Source organism: Lygodium microphyllum, chromosome 29, assembly GCF_053477565.2.
Source record: "Lygodium microphyllum isolate KBCC chromosome 29, Lygodium_microphyllum_v1.1.10, whole genome shotgun sequence".
Classification (NCBI taxonomy): Eukaryota; Viridiplantae; Streptophyta; class Polypodiopsida; order Schizaeales; family Lygodiaceae; genus Lygodium; species Lygodium microphyllum.
This window is the reverse complement of record NC_141163.1, coordinates 100,224,672-100,243,751: the sequence shown is the minus strand read 5'-3', so window position 1 is coordinate 100,243,751 and position 19,080 is coordinate 100,224,672.

Here is a 19,080-nt window from a genome sequence, read left to right as displayed (position 1 = left end):
CCTCCCCTCATGCATGTCCCTGTGCATGCTCGTGGAGCCGAGCAAGCTCCAGCGAGGAGCTTGCTGGCTCCTCTATCGCCTTCCCTTCTTCCAGCATGACGCGCCACTGAAGAAGAAGAAAATAATATAATATCTGAAATATTACACAATCAATAAGCCACCCTACAGGTTGTCAAAATGAAAGCACGAGGAAGTAGCCAAGAAAATCAATGAGCTTTTACAAATGGGATTTATTGAGCCTAGTTCTTCACCTTATGCATCTTTGGTCTTGTTAGTGAAAAATAAATATGGATCTTTCAGGATGTGTATTTTGACTACAAGGATCTAAACAACATCATAGTGAAGAATAGGTATCCAATACCTAGAGTTGATGATTTTCTTGATGAGTTCAAGGGGGCTAGATTCTTTACCAAGATTGATTTTCTTGATGAGTTCAAGGGGGCTAGATTCTTTACCAAGATTGATTTGAGGTCTGGATATCATCTTATTCGTATGTGACAGGTTTTTTATTGCCGGGAGAAGAAAGGATTTTTTTGCGGAGGCAGAAAGGGATACTTAATTCTCCTGTATGGGTGGGAGACAAACATTAATCTGAAGATAAGTTAAGGAAGTGTTTGATCTTGTTTTATCTTGTCTTCATGTCAATGCCCTAAGTTACGTAAAGGAACCTGTGATTAACGGGTTAGTTAAGGAAGCTGCTTTTATGTGTCAAACATAATGTGGTAGGTAATTAGATAACTAAAACAGCCCCCGAGGGCAGCATGGTGGATGTGACCAATGGGTCTATCCTACGGAAGGGTGGTCTTGGTTAGCTGAGAGCTTTCCTAAAAGGAAATGTTAACGAGAAATGTTAGGAAAAGTCGGATGATGACCTTAGACAATGTTGGTTAGAACCTTGATTCATACCATTTTAGGGGACCGGAATGGGACTATGCCCTACGGGCAAAGAGGTCGAGCGATGCATCCCTCTCATTTCCCATTCTCTTTGAACCAAGTGCGATATGAGTTTTCTTTGGTCTAGTTGTATCTGCGCAAAGTTGAGCAATTGTAGACCAATGCTAGAAGGCTATTAGGAAGACCAGACTACTAGGAACTCAGACTTCAGGTCGATCCTAGTGGGAACGGCTGGATAAGTTCCATTGCGAGGCAGACTCGGGAGACCCTAGTTGGGAAACCCCGTGTCATTCCTTGGGAGTGCTAGGTGGCATCTTCTAGATTGATCTCTCGATGGACTACTAAGACGTGTCCCGCAATTTGAGGGGCGGGCACGTTACATTCTCACTCTATTTGTAACTTGAGAATTCATGAATGTATCAAACTTATGATACTATTCTCCAAGGGCTTGCTTCACACCATTTAGACTTTTTAGAGTTTGCATCTCATGCATTCCTTGCCTAATACAAAAAACCCTTTGATTGTCACATATAAATGTCTTCATTGAGATCTCCATGCAAGAATGTTTTCTTGACATCCATTTGAACAGCTCCTTGTCATTGTTAGCAACTAAAGCAAGGACTATGCAAAGAGTTGACATCTTCACCTTGGATTACATTCATATAAACCACTTCAGCTCCAAGTAGATGTGAAAGAAGCTTAATGGAGGAGATTTTAAACCTTAGTAGTTAAGGTATAGAAGATAAATGATTTAGAAAAATAATGGTCATGAACAACATGAGGGGAGATTTGGGCTCACTTTTGGGTCTTTTAAGCTCTTTATATTCCATAAGGATAAATAAGGGTGAGGCTATCATTACAAAACTTTCAAGGTTTGGGAGGACATAATTTTGGCATATAAACTCCAAAATTTTTGGAGGTTGGTGCATTAGAATCCTCTCATCAAGACCTTTCCAATGATATATTACATTATAGAGTTTTAATATATAATGAATATAGTTATCCATAAGCCTTCTATTTTTTTATAGAAAATGATATGGCAATTCTTACAAGACCCAAAAGTGAGTCCACATTTCCCCTAATGGGATCACGGCCAGCAATATGAAGAGGATCAAAGTATGAATTCGTTGATGGCAAGTTGCTTCACTACATCATTGTTTAGCAAAAGTGACCCAATTTTTTTGCTCCAAACCAATGATAAAGTAATCTTAAACACACTCTTAATCCCTTCATTGTTTCTATTAACAAAGAGCATGCCCCCTACTTGTGTTTGAAAGTAGGCCCCATGCAGCCCTTGAAATTGAGTTGGGCCCCCTACTTAAGTAGGCTAGCCCTTTTCTTCTTTGCAACAAGAAATCCCTTTGTTTCTTGAATGATAGCCTCTTCAATAAGAACTCATTGGAATCCACATCCTTGTAAGAATTAAATATCCAAGATCTAGCTTTCTTTGATAGTAATATGTCCTTGCTTGTCTTGAGCTCCTTCATGTACAGATATGGATGCCCCTCTACTTCACAAACCTCAAGGATCAGGCTTTGACACCATGTTACAAGACATGGTTTGAGGAAGAAGATGAGAGTGAATTATTGGGGAAAGAAGAAGAACAAGTAGAGAATCATAATGCCATGAAAGAGGCTTGATTGATTTGATGATTAAGCAAGTACATATTTTTATAGATTTTTTAGATAGGACACCCTCTCCTCTTTTTGCTTATGGGATACAATACTTTGACATACATTGCATGCGCGTTTAGCATTTCCTCTAGCACCATAAATCCTAACAAAAATGTCACTATGAATAGACACAAATGATTGTCTTTTTTTTTCACCATGCTTTTTATGAGATATCTTAGTTTTCTTACCAAAAACATAATGCTCATGAGTAGAAAGAGTTGAGAAAGTGAAGGTATGTAGAAATTATAAATTAGAAAGAAAACTTCCATTCCTTTCGAATCATGTCCCCTAACCTATGGTGTCAAAAGAAAACAAACAACTACTTGGTAATATGAGAACATGATTGATCATGACAAAAGATTCTATACAATTTTTTTAGATTTGATCTCTAAATGGGGCATGATAACCATATTATCTCACTATTTTTTAGAGATCAAGCTCTTAGTGAACTTAGCACATGATGCACATTTTCAAACAGAAAGGTAAAATCATTCAAAAAAACCAATTTAATGTTGCCAACTCCTACAACTCGATCCTCTCCTTCTAGCATCATATAATGCTAGCCACACCCTATAAGCAATCACCATGAAAGGATGCACCTAAATCCACTATCTAGTTCTAACCAATCAATTGATCATAATAGCATTAAGAAAATCACAAGGGAATGTAGATGTATAAAGAATATCCATCATCACTTGCAAGAGTGATTGCATTTACTTCCTCAAATTTGGCTTTCCCTTTGTCTTGCCTCTTACCTTCTTTCTTCTTATTGGTATTTGTGTTCTTGTTCTTCTTCACTTATAGCAATCCTTCTTTATATGGTCTATTGTCATAATGATAGCATTCAACATGTTTGTTAGATTGCAACTTATTGCAAGACTCACATCTCTTATGGAGCTTCCCTCTAGCATTAGAATTCCCCTTAGTGTTGAGGCCTTCCTCTCACTAGTAGGACATTAGAGCTCTTGCTATCATCAATGTTCTTGTAACTTATCTCTTCCATAAGCAAGCTACCCTCAACCTCTACACTTGAAAATCAATCTGGTGATGTTGAGCTAGTTAAGGCAATATGAAATGTATCCTAGCACTCAAGTAAATTTATGAGCTAGGGCATAGCCTTTATTGAATCCTAGGACTAGATCTCTTGAGTTGTTAACTCATTGAGAATAGTATTAAAGTCACTAAGGTGACTAAAGATATGAGTGCCTACTTCAATCCTCAAACCAATGGGTTTCTTAAGTGATATACTTGAATTGTAGCACTCTTTTTCTCATAGAGATTGTAGAGTTTCTTTTGTATGTGATAAAATACCACTTCTTGAATCTTTGACTTAGAATAAACTTATCATTGGCAAGTTAATACAATTGTTAACAAGCTCATCTAGCTCCAGCCAACTATCTATATCCATAGTATCAAGTTTCATTTCTTTAAGTATAATGGGCTTTACCTTCTTTTTTAAAACCAATACATCATAGAGTTGCACTTTCCAATATTATTCTTTTTCATGTCTAAGAGTACAACCTCTAATAATGAAGTCTAAATCTTGCTTCAAGAAAATCTTTAAAAAATGACAGTCCCAATGCAAGACGTAACGTTGTCATGCTGCTATGTGCACATCTTGTGAAACAATCTAGACTGCATCTTCCTTATAGATCTAGAAAGCCAATACCACTTTAGGCATTAGTGTTAGTGTCCATGGTTTAAAACTATTAAATTTTTGGACAAGTTTTAGCCAAATTTTTAAATCTTAGATATTATCTCTTGTAAAAGTTCATATAACTATAGACAACTTCTAGATTAGGACAACATGTAAAAGAAAGCATATAGCTTTCAGCTATTTTGAGAGGATTTTATGTAAAAAAAAGATTAGTGAAATCGCATGACACGTGATCGCTATTTTCAAGCGGTGAACAACACTCTGAAGTGTGAGATGAAGAGGGAGCAATCTGGCAGAATTCTAGCCAGGTGTGCTGGTATTTTACCCCCCTTTCGAAGCCAATGGAAGCATCTGATTGGTGATCTAAGTAGTATAGAGGAAGGTATTATTTTATGCATGTTTTTGTCTACAAGTTTTTTATCTTCTCATAATGTAGAAATAAACTAACAGGCTTCATCTCTGCTAGTATTCCTCTACATTTTCTATTTCTTTCTGTGAGTATTCTTCTACATCTTCTATTTCTTTGAACCCCTTCTCTTCCGTCTACTCCTCTCTCTAAATCTCCCTTCACCTTGTTGTCTCTTACTCCCGTGGTAGACTTTCAACACCAAGCGCACCGACACCGTGTTAGGGGAAGTTTATGCTATCATCAAAGGTAAATTTCGGAAGATATTTAGGCTGATTTGGGGTTGATATCTTCAGCCATATTCAAAGAATTAGCTATAGTAGTGTTCTTTTAGATCATTTTTTACTATACAAAAGATATTCTTTCAAAATATGCAAGTATTATGTGTCCCTATGGTAGGGCAATGTTTGTAGATTACTCATAGATGCTTTGAATTGAATTAAGAGGAGCTTTTTCTCTTATTTTTTGGCTATGATAACTTATCCTTATCAGGAACTCAATTTTAAGCTCTATTGAAGCAAGTCTCTTTGCCCTACAAGCCTTGTAATTCCCTAACAGTCTACATTGAATGCAATCATGCAAAGTTGATTCATGCTATGGCATCATGTATGAATGATGGGATGCAGAGTTGTTTATGATACATGACAGCATATTGTACTTGATTTTATAATTTTTGATTGCTCTTATGGTCAAGAAAGAAAGCTTGATTTGAGTTAGAACTTATGAGATAATACTCTTGTGATCTTTGCTAAGAACATGCAGTTGGAAGCTCTATTAACATCTTCAAGAACTTGGCTTGAAACCTTCAACCCTTCTCTGATCTCTACCATCTCCCGAGTCTAAGCTCTTAAACACCCATACATTCTTCTCTCTCAAACCCCTATGACTGATCGTGAAGTACCTCTTGAACCTTTAAACATTCACTATAATCTACTTATCTCTTGAAGGCACATCTCTATCTATCTTGTCTAGTTTTCTTGCCAAACCCCTGTGGTGACCTTCAACCCTATGCCTTGTGACATTGGTGAACCCGACGTGAAGGTCGGTGTAAGAGAACTCCAAGGTGGGGGATTCTTCAGGAGATACTCTACAATAGTTGGTGCGCATACTGCAAGAGACTCAACAACAACAAATCCAAATGTTACAACAACAACAAAGGCAAGACGAAGAGAATATTGATTCCACAGCCAACAAAAAATCAAAATGTTACAATAAAAACAACAAAGGCAAGACAAAGATAAGATTGATTCCACAGCTATCAAAACCCTAGAGGAAGTTGGCCAGGAATTAAAACAATTTAATGGTCAAAATGTATTTGCTTTCATTCGCTTCTATGTTGAGAAAATACTCTTCTTTGGTGCAAAACAACATGCATGGAGTTGCTATTTTGCTAGACTAGCCAAGCATGGTCTTCAAGAAAGAATCCATGGTCTTTTTTAGCGAGATGTGGATTGGGCTGCATTCAAAAAAGCCCTACACAAAGAATTCTTCTTAGAAGACTCTGGCATAGTGACAAAGAAAAGTTTCACTGATTGGGTTGAGAAACCCAATAGCTACAACTTTATACCATGAGTTTGAAAGTAAATTTGGACAACTTGATGCTGAAGACTAACAAAGTATGGAAGGTCAAAAGATTGAATTATTACTTAGGGCTGTAGATCTCATTCTGTAAGAGAAGCTTGTTGATCACCTAGAAGATGCTACCTCTGAATCAAGAGTCAAGACTGCATGGATAGATGTTATTGATGCAGTTAACATGATTTCTCAAAGAGAGCAGATGCAACTAAGATTGGACTCTACTTCAACTTCAACAACTTCATTGATGGAGCTTGTTCCATCTTCAAAATCCCCTATTTCTTTGACTAATCAACCAACTCTTTTTGCTTCTGTTCCTTCTAAAAATGGTGTCATGGATGAACTCATTAAAAGCATGCGCGACCTTCATCTAAACATAAATTAGTTCCAAGGTGGAGAAGCTAGGTGTCAAAGTTGAAGAACAAGGACGATCATCAACTCAAAGACCCATGAGAGAAGGCTATAAGAGGCATTGTATTTGATGTGATAGCCAACAACATGACAAGAGGGAGTGTTCTGCCTTCCATGAGGCTGAAGCACAAAAGCTTGTCTTTTGAAAAGACCAAAAAATTCATGCAGTTGAAACTTTGGAGCCAAATTTTGGCAATGATGGAATAAAGAAAAGATTAGAAGATTTAGCTCTAAAGAATTCCTACGCACCAGCAATTAATGCAGCTACCTATGGGCTGTAATTTGAGTCAGTTAAATCAAATTTGAAAGCATGTAAAGGTAATGTGCAATCTAAAGTATGGATGCAGGCATTAGATCAAATGGAATGCGGAAAAGTAGCCAAAGATGATTTGACTAACGCCAACCAGTGCATTCGAGGAGTAACTGGTTGGAAAGAACCGGTAGATTCTTTTTCTACCTTTGCACATTTGGCAGGCGTCAATCATAAAGAAGTATTGATTGAAGAAAAGAGAAGATGAAAATATAAACCAGGGTCTTCCTCTTCTGGCCCTCCAAAATGGGTAACTTAGAAGAATGCCTGAACAACCAAAGCTTGTTGAAAATATAACCCCAAATCAAGAGATGGAAGATGCGCTACAAACAAAGAAGACCGAAGGTAAGAAGAAAGGCAAGCAGTCAGGCTAGAAATTGCAATCTGACATAGAATCTCCAACCGATCTCAAACGAGTTCTAGAAGAACGAATTTTGAGAAGTAAAATTGAGTTCACCATAGCTGAAATTCTCAGAATTTCCAAACGTGAATTTCGTGATGTAATTATTAATGTAATCAAAAGAAAAAGACAATACATTGGTGATGATGCTGAAGAAACACTGCATGCTTTTTTGCAAGCTCTTTGAGTCTTGGTGCAAGATGAAGAGAAGTTGACTACACAAGGAATTCAATTTGAAGCAGTTAAAGAGGTAATTGCAACAATTGAAGCTAAAGATAAAGAAAGCATGGATGCAAAAATTAAAGAAATGAAGGCTGAAAATATAATGGTCGATTGGTCCAAACCAATTGGGTAGCCCACCTCTCAAAAAGAAGGTTGCCTATAGCACATGCATGATAGCAAGAAGCTCGATTCATTCCAAGAAATCAATACTCCCATACACATTGGGCAAGAGAAACAATAGAGATAGTCGTCAAAATTGGAGAAAAAGAAATACCATGTATTGCACTCTTAGACCATGGTTCTGAGACAAACGTCATGGCAAGGAGTCTCTATGAAAGCGACAGATGGCCCATAGATGTTGATCTAGGTTGGTGAATGAGAGCTGCAAACAACTCTTTTGGAGAGTTATATACTGCATGTCCTAATGTACAGGTAACTATTGGAGACATAAAAGAAAATTTTTACTTTTTTGTTCAAGACTCTTGTAGTTACCCTATCATTCTTGGGCAACCTTACATTTCTGAAGCCCGCTTGGAAACAAAAGCTCTAGATGATGGTTCTTCCTATGCTCGAATCCGAAGCAAGGATAATGAACAAACTGTCCAATTTTTTACTGTGTGTTAACCATCATCGAAACAAAGATCGACTACATGATTATCTTGTGCCTCCTAATGCCCAAGAATTCAGGGGTTTTTAGACTGCACTACTGTAAAAGGAGGCTATGGCAGTACGTCATGTAAAAATATTAAACCTATTTATGCTACAGAAATTGTGTCTCTAGCAAATTTGTATGTATGTACATCCAATAGCATGGGCTACTATAAGTCTCTTCCAGCCATGACTAAAGCTGAAAGTAAATATTTATGTCATGTAAAAAGGGTGCTGAAAACTTATGACATGATGGCTAAAAATGAAGATATTTCTGGCTTTTTTTTTAACTGATTACTACTGACCCATTGGCTAAAATATATGCAGTTTCTCATACTCAAAATCACGCTAAAACTCAGTCCAAAAAAGTATGTACATTGGATTTTTATCAAACAATTCAAGAATTTGTTGAGCAGGAAGACATCAGTTTACTCAACAAGGCTGAAGCGCAAATGGAGACAAAATACAAGATGGTGGATAAGAAAGTCAATAGCCCCACTACCTCCTGAAAGTGAAGGGCTGGTTGATAGGGCAGCAAATCAACCAAGTCTTCATGATCCTTTCAACATTGGTCACAAGTTCACATCTGAAAGTATAAAAGAGCTCAAAATAGGTGAAAATTATTTCCTTTTACCGAGCTGAAAAACACTCTTTTATGCAAATGCTAATGAACGAGCTGTCCAATTTTTTACTGTGTGTGTTAACCATCATCGAAATAAAAATCGATTGTGTGATTATCTTGTGTCTCCTAATGCCCAAGAATTCAAGGGTTTTCAGGCTGCACTGCGTGTAAAAGGAGGCTATGGCAGTACGTCATGTAAAAATATTGAACCTACTTATGCTACAGAAACTGTGTCTCTAGCAAATTTGTATGCATGTACATCCAATAGTATGGGCTGTTATAAGTCTCTTCCAGCCATGACTAAAGCCGAAAGAAAATATTTATGTCATGTAAAAAGGGTGCTAAAAACTTATGACATGATGACTGAAAATGAAGACATTTCCTACTTTTTTATTTTACTAATTACTACTCACCCATTGGCTGAAATATATGCAGTTTCTCATACTGAAAATCAAGCTAAAAATCAGTCCATAAAAGTATGTACATTGGATTTTTATCAAACAATTCAAGAACGTGTTGAGCAGGAAGACATTGGTTTACTCAACAAGGTTGAAGCACAAGTGGAGACAAAATACAAGACTATGGATAAGAAATTCAACAGTCACATTGCCTCCTGAAAGTGAAGGGTTGGTTGATAGGGCAGCAAATCAGTCATGATCCTTCCAACATTGGTCACAAGTTCACATCTGAAAGTATAAAAGAGTTCAAAATAGGTGAAAATTGTTTCCTTTCGTCGAGCTGAAAAACGCTCTTTTACGCAAATGCTAATGAACGAGTTGTCTGATTTCTTAATGTGTGTGTTAACCATCATCGAAACAAAGATCGACTACGTGATTATCTTGTGCCTCATAATGCCCAAGAATTCAAGGGTTTTCAAGCTGCATTGCTGTAAAAGGAGGCTATGGCAGTACGTCATGTAAAAATATTGAACCCACTTATGCTACAGAAACTGTCTCTAACAAATTTGTATGTATGTACATCCAATAGTATGGGCTGTTATAAGTCTCTTCCAGCCATGACTAAAGTTGAAAGAAAATATTTATATCATGTATTTTTTTTTAAATTGATTACTATTGACCCATTGGTTGAAATATATGCAGCTGCTCATACTGAAAATTAGGCTAAAAATCAGTCCATAAAAGTATGTACATTGGATTTTTATCAAACAATTCAAGAATTTGTTGAGCGGGAAGACATTAGTTTACTCAACAAGGCTGAAGCGCAAGTGGACACAAAATACAAGACAATGGATAAGAAATTCAAGAGTCCCACTACCTCTTCAAAGTGAAGGGCTAGTTGTGATAGGGTATCAAATCAGCCAAGTCTTCGTGATCCTTTCAACATTGGTCACAAGTTCACATCTGAAAGTATAAAAGAGCTCAAAATAGGTGAAAATTATTTCCTTTCGTCGGGCTAAAAAACACTCTTTTATGCAAATGCTAATGAAACATGGAAAAGCTTTTGCATTTCAGCCAAGTGAAATAGGCTATGTGGATCCAAATATTATGGCTCCTATGGTCGTTTTTATAGTACCAATGTGCCTTGGAACCTCAAGCCCATTTCCATTCCAAGGTCGCATTTTCCCAAATCATTGGAACTTCTAAATGAGAAGATCAGAATGAAGATTTTAGAACCTTCTTCAGCATCTTACTCAAATCAATGGTTTGCCATGCCCAAGGAAAATGGATCCTTACAATTCATTCTCAAGATCTACAACCTGTTAATCGTGTCACAATCCGAAATGTTGGTTCGGGTCCAATTTTTGACGAGTTTGCTAAAGCTTTTACAGGTAGAGCAATTTATTCTATGGGCAACTTATATTCAGGATATGACCAATTTCATCTTTCATTAAAAAGCCAAGACATTACCACAATGAAGTCACCTCTTGGATTGGTCCACATGTGCACTCTACCAAAAGGTGCAACAAACTCCATAGCCCATGTGATGAATGCCATGCACAAAGTCTTAAGGGACTTTATTCCACAACTTACTCTGCCATTTCTTGGTGATGTACCTATGGAGGGATGTGAAGTCTATGAAATGAATGAGGAGCTTGATGAAGATGGCTACAGGACATTTGTAGTTAACCATATTCATGAGAGGATTTTGACAAGGCTAGAAGAGGCACATCTTGCCCTTTCTCAAGCTAAGTCGATTTTCAAAGTAGAAGAAGTCCTAGTGGTCGGACATCTGTGTGGCCCCTATGGACGTAAACCGTCACCAATAAAGATAGATGCCATCAGCACAATGCAAGAAAAATGCACAAATATTTCAGAGGTGAGAAGATTTCTTGGCGCATGTGTATTCTATCTCGTATGGATACCACATTTTGCTCATGTAGCTGAAAATCTCTATGAATTATTAAGAAAAGGCCAAAGATTCTCTTGGGGGAAGGAGCATACTCTCATTGTACGCAAACTAAAGAAGTTGTTAATTTCAGCCCCCACTCTCAAAAGCGCTGATTATTCAAATGGTTAACCCATCATCCTTACTATGGATACAAGTCCCATTGGGATAAGATGGGCTGTTGGCCAAGAAAACCTTGAAGGTAGCATGCATGCAATTCGTTTTGGAGCAAAGGTTCTCAATGAACGTCAAAGAAGGTATGCACAAGTAAAAAGAGAATTGTGCGGAGTTGTAACAACATAAAAGTGTGATTGTGAATACCTTTTAGGTGCTTCCCTAGTGGTAGAAATTGATTGTCTTCCACTCTAAGGCATGATTGCCAACTGCTCTACACCTGACATTGCTATGCTAAGATGGATTGCATATATTAAATCTCTCAACCCCGAATTAAAGCATATTGCAGGAAAGGCAAATCCAATTGTTGACATGTTGTCACATGCAAGATATGACAATGAAGAAGAGCTGATGGAAGATGATGAAGCTGAAGAATCTATACTTGCTAAATTTCATTCCATGGCTATTGAAAGTACCTTTTCAGTTTTGCTGCATATACAAACCCAAAGCTGAATCTTGCAGGTGAAGCTAATCTTTTTAATGGTATAGCATTAAGTATATTAAGAATAGAGAAAGTTACTGCTATAAATCAGCATACAACAACAAAGATCAAAGATTTATCTATGAAAGAATGGTGGTCAACTAGAAGCCAGCATGCTCATTGCATTGCTAAGTCCTAGTTCATTTCCTTGAAGAAGATTATGAAGAAGATCGGCCAATATTTGAGCACAATGAAGAAGAAAGAGCTTGGATTGATGAAGAATTCAGGCATATTAAGAGGAAAGCTTATGGCTTCTTTCTTAAAAATGGGCATCTATGGAAGCACACAAACAAGAAGAAAGGAGCGCCTGTAATGAAAGAGACCTAACTGTCCTAACTAAGGGGAAGGAGGAAAGGCAAGAAGAAGAGAGAGAAAGAGGGTAAAAGGAAGAAGAAGAGGAAGAAAAAGAAGAAGCCATGGAAGCTTGAGAAGGTGAAAAGAGAGTTTCTTGATAATTTATGTGATGCCTCAAAATACCCTCTTACACCTTATATACCGTCAGTGTGACTGGTATATTCCCATGCCATGTTGCCGTGATCCCTGTTCATTACAAACCATCCCATCTCATAAAGTTTTTGTCCTAAAAAACAAGGGATGTAGTCATGGACTATGAGGGCGTGTTGTAGGAAATCAGTTATAACTTTGTGTGAGAAACTCCGAATGGGACAGTTGTTGTGTGAGAAACTCCGAATGGGACAGTTGAGGTGTCTTTACAAAGCCCATGAGATGTGCTTTCAGGCCATGTGGGTGGGGCAGGGCTGCAATCAGGTCAGGACCAAAACTGTTACAAAATAGAGGGATGTCCAAGAATTACTAGTGTGCTATCCCTGGTACGGCTGGAGAAAAATAGCCATAACTTCCACTAGGGAACTCCAATCGGGGCAAGTAAGGTGTTGGCACGGAGCCCTGGAGGTGTACTTTTAGTCCATGTATGGAGGATGGAGCTGAAAATGGACTAGGACCAAAACTGGTACAAAACAGGTGGCTGTCCAGATGCAGACTGCAGCCCAAAACAAGTATCATGGTTAAGTTCCAGCGGATACGGCCTCCTTGAAGTGTGGAAATTCATCCAAAATAGATGTTGGGCGCCAAGAGGCTTCCTCTATTGGTAGGCCTTGCCATTTTATCAGGTATTCATGTATGGAACGGGTGAGGAGTTGCTTTTCACGTTGCCCAATGACCGCTTCAGGAATATACTGGATAAGGCCCTCCTCATCTATGGGTTGTAGCTCCTCTACATGATCTTTGGGAGTACCAATGAAAGGTTTCAATTGGCTCACATGGAAGACATCATGGATCTTAGTAGTGAGAGGGAGTTGGAGACAATAAGCCAAGTCCCTGACCTTCTTAATGATTTTGTAGGGCCCATAGTAACGGTATGCCAACTTGTTGCAAGAACCATCCTTTAGTGTAGCATAACGGGACTTGGGGACCTTGAGGAGTACCAACTCACCCTCTTGAAAGTCAAGGGGTCTTCTTCTTGCATCAGCATGGGACTTGGGGACCTTGAGGAGTACCAATTCACCCTCTTGAAAGTCAAGGGGTCTTCTTCTTGCATCAACATGGAGTTTCATGTGCTCTTGAGCCCTTTTGAGGTTTACCTTGCATTGTTGAAGTAAAGCTTGCATGCGGTCCAACTATTCTTTTCCAAGGGGGTTGAGCTTTTCATTGAAGATCACGGTAGGAAGGGGCACCCGATAACCATACAATGCTTCGAAGGGAGAGACTCCAATGTTCGAATGAGTGGAGTTGTTGTAAGAAAATTCAGCCAAGTGCAGCCATACATCCCAAGAATTCTGCACGTCATGACAAAAATGTTGCAAATAGGTTTCAAGCCACTTATTGACTCTCTCAGTTTGCCCATCCATTTGGGGATGATAGGCTGTAGACGGAGCCAATTCGGTCCCCATGGAGCTGAAAATTGTCTACCAAAACTGACTCTTTGTTTTTTGAAATGCACAACTCTTAAACGTACATATGCATTAAAAGTAGTAATACATACGGATACGAGTTACGTTACTGCCTATGCACAATCACAAGTGTAGTACTACATGTTGACATAATCAAATTGGATTATGTTAACATATGCAAATGCGTCATTCACTTATCACACATTATCATCACACTTATACGAACCACACATTTATTCAATAAATTTATTTATAAGGACAAAGTAAAATATCTTATATTCATCAAGAAAAATACATGTGATGACTGATAGTGATGGCAGATACAAAAAGCCAATAGCCAATAAGAACTCTCGTTTGCTCCTTGGCTTTTTCATTAGTGTAGAGGAGGGGCCAACTTCCGATGAAAATAGAAGTTCGTTCTTTGCTTTAAAAATGACACGCTCCCCCTTCAACTCTTTCTCCAAGAGAAGTGGATCTGACACTTTAGCAAGGTCACATAATGTAGCAAGCACACACATTGCTCCACCAGGTGTTTAGTCAAACAAGTAAAGAATCTTTGGTTGCTTGACTAACACCACCTTCTCCAAGCTAGATGTCACATGTATCGCTCAAAAATGTCCAAACTTGGTTAAAGCTCAAATTTTCATGATTGTTTCTTGCCCTTGTGGTGAGCACTTCTTATGGAAGACCACCAAGTCTGCAACAAGGTTGCCAATGTACTCCTTCAAAGTTGAATCCTTCTGCACTGCCGAGCTCCTCCTTGCCTTGATGCAAACTCATCTATATACAATATTTCTTGAATTACAAAGTTAAATCAGACAATATAATTAGCAACTAACCTAGAGTTATCAGAAAGTGATAACTCTAGGTTGTTTAGGCAAAAAAGGATGCCTGTAGTTGCCCTATTGAAAGTTTGGCATCTAGGGCCATTGAAACCACCTATGAAATCTTGCCCAAAATTGATGTTTGCAGCTGCCTTGTCTAGCATCTAGTTCCCCTAGATGCCAGACTTTGGATAGGGCAGTTGCGACATCATTTATGGTCAAGATCTCACCGGTGGACTTCAGGGGACCCGATGCACCCTACGGTAAAGTTTTGTTGCATAAAAATATATGGTAGTGAGAGATCTCACCTTCTCCAGATCATATTGTATCTTCATTTCCTCGTGTGCCAATGAGGCACCTCTTCGGACAGAGGGATCTACAAACTCCTTGTAGGAAGTTGGGTCTTTAGTCCAAACAGATCATCCTGTAGTGCTTCAAATTCGGTGTCCGGCAGAAGGTCTCGACACAAGGTAATCTTCTTCAACCAAGGTAATATGCTCCTCTACTGCTATGATGGTACTCTCTATATCTAAGCTTGTGCCATTACATCTTTCAAACTCTGCCATCGTCGAATGCACATCCATATAATCATAACCGATCAGGTCTTCCATCAAATTCCTGACACGAATGGAAAACAACTCTCCCTCCCTCATTTCCAAGTATTGTAGCATATCCGACAGAAGCAACTACTACACACAATCTACTTCAATGGGCGTCAAAGAGGCAAGGTTGGGTTTCCACCTGTGATTGTTCTGAAGAAGATGGCACCATGAGAGCCAACCCTTGCTCTGCAACAACCACGTGATGTTCCTCTTCAACATTTGTGAACTCTTCAGTCATCTCTTCTCCCATGTACGTGATAGCAACAACATGTGGAGTTGTATCTTCATCGCTCTCCTCCTCTAGGGGTGTATCCAATGCAAGGAGGTAACTTACCAATGCACAATCACACTCCACAAGATCCAAAGGTGTTGTACCTGGTGCAGTACCCATGGGAACAATGCATACTCTGTGCGAAGAATCCATGTGGGCTAGATACCTATTTGCCACTTTTTTGGTGATTCTTTCCTACTTGAAATACCATGAGCTATTCCAGAGGTACCCAAGTCATGTCGGATCCCTCGATGGAGTATGTGCAAGTAGTAATGGTACTCACAAAGTCTTCCAAAACCTGAAGGGGGAATCCAGTGATGAGAGCACACTTCAAGGTTGAAGTTTTTAGATAAAACCTAAAATATATTATCACCTTGGTTGGCAAAGACAATCTTGTGGATCCACTCCTCAAAGTGTGCGTGAGCATCCATCGTAGTAGTAGGTAGGAGGGATGTGGTGGATGTAAAGAGATGAAGAGAGAAAGTGCGAAATGAAACAATGAAATAAGAACATAACTAGTTCTACCTTAAAAACCTTAAGTTGTAAACCATTAAGGGTTGTTCACATACGATATTTAGTTATGACTTTACTGAACATCTTTGTAAAGTTCACATGCATATGTAAATGTGTCGATATGAAAAGTGTATAGCAAGTGTATGATTTTTCATAAATACCATAAATGTTAAATTTTGCAAGTTTGCAAGCGACAATATTCTATTGGCCAAAAAATCCAAAAATTTACAAGTGTTGGATAATACAACTTGTGGTATTGGGATTTTTAGGGAGACTCTACAATTTCTAAAATATATGGAGCCACACACTTTCCATTGGTAATAGTATCCTCAGCACGGCTTAAAATTTTCCTACCATCTAGTTTAAAATAGAAGCTAGCAAGTGGATTGTGCACTAACATTGTAATTTCCTAGCGCATTATACTCAAGGACCAATCATCCTCCATTTGCAACAATTGGGGCTCCCGACCCTCACAAATGACAGTAACATCCACAGCTCCAATTTCACGCATGTCTTGATCAAGGCACAACCATTCACCCTTGAGCATCCTCCATCTATGATACTTGAACACTAGGGATAAAGTCTGTCGTGTGACAAAGTACTTGTAATTGGAAAGGAAAGTTAGCTGATCCATCCCAAAGTAAGATAATAGTCAACTAAGATAAAAAATTTACCTGAAAGCCAAGTCCCTTGTTATGACTTGACACTCCATTGTGTCAAGACTGTGAGTCATTTTTTATGTCCAAGCTTTGCCTAGAATCCTTATTACATAATTCTCCGATGCACTTTTTATGACGTTCATGCTTTTGGTATGTCTCAAACCCTTACATTCCTTGAAAATATGTGCAAAAATTGCAATTGGTATGAACTAGCTTAGATGTACATTCTTTGAGCCAATGCTTGGCTTCATAGAGTTCAATATGTTTGCTGAGATTTTTATGCTACACATGTGCGAAATGTCACTACTACACAATGGCCATTCTATGCTATTGAGATTCAGTATGTGCATAGACTCAAGGGTTCCATATTCTTGACCCCCTTGGGCAATATATACTTGGAGTCATAGAAAAAAACAAGGTCCTTTAGGAACTGCTTAGTTGTATGCCCCTCAAAGAGTAATCTACCAATTTTGAGGTAGTAATACTTAAAATAACTTGTGAAAATCCTAACATTCTGCCACTGACAGAAATCCAAAGGGTATAATTCTGTAATTACAAGACAATTAGATACATAGATATCATGAAATTTCTCATTCTCAATGAGTTGCAAATACTTACTGTATACAATGTTTTGTTGAAAGGGCACAACTGGCTCAATATGTATTTGTTTTTGCATGAATACATGTTGTACCAACACCTCTATTAGAAGGTGAGAATCAACATTCTTTTGTTTGAGAGCTAAAATTTTACCCTTCCAGTGCTTTGATACATCTGCAATTATAGATGCTTTCATCCTAAAAGCTCCCTTCATACTTGGATGCATATGTACCCAAGATAAGCAATGATACATATTAGTGATCTAATTTCCTTCTTTATCTTTTCTGTTACATACTTCTATTGAGAGAATGCTTGTTCTTCTCTTAGGCATTATAACCTATGCGCATTAGATGTAAAGAAGTATGTATTAAGCCCTAAACAATAAGCATTTTAAGTTTGTCTAGTAATCACCAATATGCCATACAAATCAACATGTTTACACTTTTGTAAATAGACACAAACATCGATATCAAAATGCATGTGGATATATACATTGACACAAAGTATAGATTCAAATTCAAGGCATCACTTTAATCATACTATTGACATGAAATATAATGGAAAGAATAGCACAAAAATACTCAGATAATTTTGCCAAAATAAATTTCATTATAATGAAAAGGAGTCTGATTTGACTCAATACATTGTATGAAACATGGGTATTACACAAAGTATTGTTAGAAGGATAGTAGCCACATGGCATGCAAATCTTAATAGCCACATTGGATTGACACTTGAGATATTCTATGACTCAACACATTGTGCATTATATGGATGATATGATACAAGAGTTTCATGGAATATTGTTGATTGGCATGGAGATCGGAATGGACACACAGGATCAATAAAGCAGAGGATTTTTGAACCATCAACTTCCAACATATCCATATCATCCAACACAAAAGAATCACTCACCATAGCAAAATAGTTGATCGAGAATTATGTGCTTCACCTAAACCTTGTACAATACTTGCATGTATTAAAAAAACCCAGCATAAATCTCTTTTAATAAAAAATATCTAGATAACTGCATGAATAGAAGCAACAAAAAATAGGGCCAATTTACCTATAAGCTAATCTACTAAAGATAAGATTGAATCATTGTTGATCAAAACCCATTGCAAATGATGAACAAAAGAAAACATCAATCCCATCAAACATAAAAGCCACTAATCAAATGAATAAATTTTGGCACCACAAAGTATGGAATATTTACTCGTAAATCGAGCTACAAAATCTCTGCTCTACCTTGTGTTAAGTGGTAACAACAATTGATCCTTAAGTTAGAACGCATCAAACCCTATTGTAAAGATAGTAGAAAAGGAAAAACACATAGAGGAAGAAAGAGAGTATGTGTGAGTATGCGGGAGAGAGAAAGAGATGAGCACCTATCCAATCTTGCCCAAATTGATCTCTGCAAAAGACAATATCAAGAAACGCCATATTGGGGAATATGGAAAGTTCTCATAAGTTTGGAACATGTTGTCAAATCTTTGGATTTTTCATAACTTGAACATTCTAACTCCGAATTGAGCGCTCTATAGCTTAATAGATTCCATTTTTCAAGCGCTTTCCAATGATAGGTCACATCTATGGTTTTGAGAAACTTATGGGTATGTTATCCGAGTGCCACCTTTTTAGTATTCAGAAAATGGGAATTGGGAGATCCCCAAATTCACTAATATTGTGTTAAGAGTTGGTATTTACATAAAGATATACTGAAAAAACTGTAGAAAAGAGGAAACATAGAGAGAGAAAGAGAGAGGGAGAGAGAGATGAGCACTTATGCAATGTCACCCAATATAATCATTATAATAAAACAACAACAAGGGTTAGAACTAACATCATGATATATTGAAAAGATAGCAACAAAAAAAAATCAAAG